The sequence below is a fragment of the Neovison vison genome, chromosome 10 (assembly GCF_020171115.1).
Source record: "Neovison vison isolate M4711 chromosome 10, ASM_NN_V1, whole genome shotgun sequence".
Lineage (NCBI taxonomy): Eukaryota > Metazoa > Chordata > Mammalia > Carnivora > Mustelidae > Neogale > Neogale vison.
In genome coordinates this window covers 64,159,103-64,164,874 of record NC_058100.1, presented here as the reverse complement: position 1 = coordinate 64,164,874, position 5,772 = coordinate 64,159,103, and the positions used below count along the sequence as shown (strand labels likewise).

Below are 5,772 nucleotides of genomic sequence, written 5' to 3'. Positions count from 1 at the left end.
AAGGCAGAGGCTTTAAACCACTGAGCCACCCAGGCGCCCCATAACTAGTTCTTATAAACAACTTCAGCAAGGTTACAGGACACAAGATCAATATACAAAAATCATACAATCTACCCACTTACAATGAACTATCCAAAAATGAAATTAAGATGATTATTTTTACACTACCATTAAAAAGAATAAAATACTTAGGAATAAATTTTATAAAAGAAATGCTAGTTTCGGGATGGCTGGGTGGCTTAGTCAGCTAAGCATCTGCCTTTGGCTCAGGTCATGATCTCAGGGTCCTGAGATCGAGTCCCGCATCAGTCTCCCTGCTCAGCAGGAAGCCTGCCTCTCGCTTGGCCAGCTTCTCCTTCTACCTGCTGCTCCCCCTACTTATGTTCTATCTCTCTGACAAATAAATAAAATCTTAAAAAAAAAATAGAAAAGAAAAGAAATGCAAGTTTCATTCAATGGAAACTACAAAACATTATTGAAAGAAATTAAAGAAGACCTATGTAATTTGAAAGACAGTCAATGTTCATGGATTGAAGACTTAATATTGCAAACACGGTAATCCTCCCCTAGTTGATCTACAAATTCAGTCAGTGTAATCCCTACCAAAATCCTGCCTGGATTTTTCGAAGAAATGGACAAACAGGTCCCAGAATTTTTCAAGAGACTCAGAATAAGCAGAACAATCTTGGAAAAGAGAAAGAAAGGTGGGGGACTCACACTTTCTGGTTTCAAAACTACAGAACAAAGCAAAGTTAAAATAACCAAGACAAATATGGCATTGGTATAAATGTCACATATAGATCAATGGACTAAAATTGGCAGTTCAGAAACAAAACCTTAAATTTATGGTAAACAGACTTTTGACAAGGTTGCTCAGATGATTGAGTAAGAAAAAAATATTCTTTTTAACAAATGATGCCAAGACAACTGGATATTCACATGCAAAAGTTAGACTACCTTTACATGAATGAAGTAAGAACTTAACCTCACACCACAGAGAAGAATTAATTTAAAATGGATCAAAAACCCAAAGTTAAGAGCTAATTATAAATAAATTATAAAACTCTTAGAGAAAAACATAGGCATAATCTTTCATAACCTTAGATTAAGCAGTGGTTTTTGAAATAAGACACCAAAATATCAACAACAAAATTTTTAAAATAGGTATATTAGATGGTGTTAAAATTTCAAACGTTTGTATTTCAAAAACAATCAAGAAAATGAAAAGACATCCCACAAATTGAAAGGAAATATTTCCAAATCATGTATCTAGGATTTGTATCCAGAAAATAGAGAGAAACGATATCACTCAACAGCAAAAGGTAAATAATCCAATATTAAAACTGGCAAAGGATCTAAACGGGCATTTCTCCACAGATACACAAATGACCAATATGCACTTAAAAGTGCTCCACGCCATGTGATGCGGCTAGGTGGCTCAGTCGGTTATGCATTAGACTTTCTTTTTTTAAGATTTTTATTTATTTGACAGAGAGAGACACAGCGAGAGAGGGAACACAAGCAGTGGGAGAGGGAGAAGCAGGCTCCCTCAGGGGCAGGGAGCCCGATGTGGGGCTCGATCCCGGGACCCCAGGATCATGACCTGAACTGAAGGCAGACCCTTAACCACGGAGCCATCCACGCGCCCCAAGTGTCAGACTTTTGATTTTGGCTCAAGTCATGATCTCAGTCAGGGTCGTGAGGAGGAGCTTCACATAGGGCTCGGCACTGGGTGTGGAACCTGCTTAGGAATCTCTCACTCCCTCTCCCTCTGCCGCCCCTGCCCCTGCTCACACATGTGCGGACTCTCTCTCTTAAAACAAAAACAAAAAACAAAACAAAAACAATGTGCTCAACACCATGATTCATTAGGAAAATAGAATCAAGACTACAAAGGGAGGGAGTGACATCAGCAAAAACAGCAGCAGTGTAGAAATTCTGAAGCTTATTCTTCTCCCAGAGACATCCATATGAACACCGATCTGCACAGGAAAACAACTTCACAAGATTCACAGTTTTTGTGAAGCACAGGAGTAAAGAAGTAAAGGACACTTGGAGGGAGAAGGAAAGAGAAAGTTTTGTCTCCCCCACCGCTTCTCCCAAGCCCAGGTAGCCCAGTGCAGGGCAACACCTGGGGCATGAAAGCAGGGAGAAGTGAGTGCCTGACTTCATGCAGGACCCCTGAGTCAGCTTGCCGCAGGCTGACTCCCCCAGCCCTGGATGCTCCCTAGGGGCTCGCATAGCTTCAGCCCCCCCTGCTCACCCTGAGGAAGGGGGAATGGGAAGTGACTGCTGATGGGTACAGTTTTCTTTTTGGAGTGATGAACATGTCCTGGAATCAGTGGGGATCGCTGTAAAACTTACTGAATCATGTATCTTAAAGGGGTGCATTTATGGAGTGTGAATTTTGTCTTAAAAAAGTAGCACAGGGGCGCCTGGGTGGCTCAGTGGATTAAGCCGCTGCCTTCGGCTCAGGTCATGATCTCAGTGTCCTGGGATCGAGCCCCGCATCGGGCTCTTTGCTTGGTGGGAGCCTGCTTCTCTCTCTCTCTCTCTCTGCCTGACTCTCCGCCTGCTTGTGATCTCTCTCTCTGTCAAATAAATAAATAAAATCTTAAAAAAAAAATAAAATAAAAATAAAATAAAAAAGTAGCACAAAAATCGTTTTTTAAGATAAGCAAATTGCTGTAAGATGAATAAATTCTGGGGATCTAACGGACAGTTAACAGTACTGTATTATAGACTACTTGAAAGTTGTTAGGAGAGCAGATCTTAAATGTTCTTACTACAAAACAAAACATGGTAATTATGCGAGGTGGTGAAAGTGTTAACTAAACTTACTGCAGTTAATAATTTTTCAGTATATACGTGTATCAAATCCTCACCTTGTACGCTTAAAATTACACAATGTTACATGTAAATTACATCTCAATAAAACTGGAAGACAGGTAGAATGATAGGTAGATACATAGATAGATGATAGATAGATCATTGATAGATAGATATAAAGGTAAATAGATTTTTAAAAGTAGCTCCATCTTGACAGGTTAGCCTTAACCAGACCCAGAGATAAAGAAGAAAGTGCAGATGGACCTGTGCTGGTAATTCTACTATCCCAAATGCACTCAAGAGCATAAAGCTGAACCAGGTGCTAATCCTTCGACGCTCCTCTGTGGGGCTTCTCATAATGGGCTTGCGGTGGGAGAGGTTAGGGGAGCTGCCATTACAAACAAAAGTCAACAGCCCTGGGCTCTCTGATCCCCAGTCTCACAATCCCACCCGTACCCTTTGATAGGCAGTAAAATTCAGTCAGTTTGACCATTATTAAAAAAAAAAAAAGAACCTTTTATTTAAAAAAAATTAAAAACACCTTTTCTGCTTTCGTTTCTCATTAAAATGCCACTTTTGAGTCATTTGGAAAGGGTCAGGCTGGATGTTGGCTTTAAAACCTTTGACAGCTACTATAATTGCCTAGAGGTCCAATAACAGTGATTGCTCTCACAAGTTTAATTTTGAAGTTTCTGCCAAGCCATTAGCATGTAGCTGGGCTACAGAAATCACAGGAAATTAGAAGTGAGGAGAAAAAACTAATCTCATCTACCTCTGGACTGTCACCTCTTCCCTGGGCCGGGACAAGTTCTCTTCTAAGCGGCTCTTTCCTGGTGTAGTGAGAGGAATCTTGGGATCTGTTTTGGAGTTCTGCTACTAACTAACCACATGGTCTCAGGCAAGTTATTAAACATTACAGTATTCTTTCTTTTTTTTTTTTTAATATGAAATGCTTCATGAATTTATGTGTTATCCTTACACAGGGGCTGGGCTAGTGTTCTCTGTATCATTCCAGTTTTCAGATGTGTGCTGCAGAAGTGAGCACTACACACTTTGGTATCTTTAAAAATGGGTACATTGTTGCCTCTTCCGCTCTGTCTTTGTCCAAGTGCCCTCTAATCGAGATTCTGCCATAAATCATGTCTATGGAGCAAGGCAGGCAGAGAGACATCTGCGCAAGAGCGATCTGAGTGGGAGTTCCTTTAGTTGAAGGATTCAGCCAGGCAAGCTTCCTGCAGGGAGGCAGAAAGGCATTAAAATAAAACATTGTATCACATGGATCTGGTCGCTTTCAGGAGGGATAAGAGAACACATCTAAAAGACATGTTTAAAGGATGCTCTAATTGTGGCTCAACCATCATGGTGGCAATTTCAACTCTTCCGTAGTCATTTCATCACATCTAGTCCTTTCTTTTGATCCTTAAGAACAACCAATCCAGGACTTATTATGCTCTCTATTCTACAGATGAGAATACTGAGCCCTCGAAGTTTACATAACTTCCTCAAATTTCACTTGACTGGTCAGTGGTGGAGATGGGCTTTGAACCAGTTTTCTGACTGTAACACCCATAGTCTTTCTGCCTGGCCAGCAGTTCCTGGGTGTGATGATCACTAAGACAGCCTCAGGTATTACGAGGGTCCACAGATACAGGACCACTGCTACCTCCTGTTATTCATCCAGTCTACCCTTAAGGGAATTTTTTGAAATTTCATCTTTAACAAAGAAGGGCAAGTCTGCAGCCCTGGTGTCCAGAATATTCTCACATAACAGTAGGAAACCAAACTTTCTTGTCAGCTCTTAAAGAATGGAAAACTATGTACAAAACCTTACAGAAATTAAAATGATACATGTGTTCCTTGGCTATTCCTTTTCAGAACATCCTCTGGATTGAGCCCAGGAGGCAACATAGAATAGTGGGCAAGTACACAAGTTTGGGATCAGTATCAGTCTTTGCTAGCTATTTGACCTTAAGCAACTTATTTAACTTTGTTACACCTTTGTTTATTCAACTACACAATGAAAGTAATGTCTCCTTCAAAGAACCCTTAGGAAGATTAAACCAGTTTACAATGTAAGGTGGTTAACAAGTGCTAGGCGCAGGCTAAGTATGAAATAAATTCCATTTTGTATTGTTCTGGCCCACTCTCTTTAGAGGAGAAGGAAAAGGGGTGAAAGGAGCCAAAATTCCCCATCCCTACTAAGGATGCCAGTCAGGAACAGCTCTTCCGTGTGATGATCTAGCAATTAAATGTTGCTTCTGCAGACCCAGCTGTTTCCCATGAATTTGCTTCCCAAATCAAATGCAAGAAATGGCAAGACAAGTTCATGCTACTTCAAAATTAAAGACCCCAATGCGAATGAAAATCCAATTCCATCACTATTTAATGATCACCTACTGTGTGTCAGTCGCTGAAAGATAGAGATAATAGGAGGGACACAGCCCCTGCCTTTGAAGAACTCATGGATCCATGGAGTGCTTGATAAGACCATAAATAACAGTAAACAGTGACCATACGAGAAACCTTGTAAGAGAGAGGAAAACTGCTCTGGGCGTTCCAGAGGGGGAGAAGTTACCTCCATTTTGATAAAGATTTCATGGAGGAGGAAAATTCAAATGACTTTGAAAGATAGGTAGGATTTCAACAAGTGAACAGAGCGGGAGAAGATGTCAAGAGAACATTCCAGGTGGAGGGGACAGCGACAGGCGAGACGAGGAAGTGGAGCACTGATGTCTGGACTGGGAAGCATCAAGGAGCCACCTGGCCTGACACTAAAGCAAGAGATACACACGCATAAGTAGTGGGAGGAAGGGCAGGGGACGTGGTGGCCCCGTGGCCAAAGCTCTCGGTCCTGGGTGTGGAGGAAGGCCAGAGCTTCACTCGGTTTTAATATAAAGAGTCGATGAAGCATTTTGAACCGAAGGCAAGATGATTAGAGTTTGA

The 5,772-nt window shown here is 41.3% G+C and overlaps 1 non-coding gene across 1 annotated transcript; it reads right to left on the bottom strand.

The window, feature by feature from the left end:
• Nucleotides 1–3,767: 3,767 nt before the first annotated feature.
• On the bottom strand, nt 3,768–3,874 carry LOC122918922. Its single transcript, XR_006386708.1, has one exon. It is a non-coding gene; the product is annotated as a U6 spliceosomal RNA (small nuclear RNA).
• Nucleotides 3,875–5,772: the final 1,898 nt, after the last annotated feature.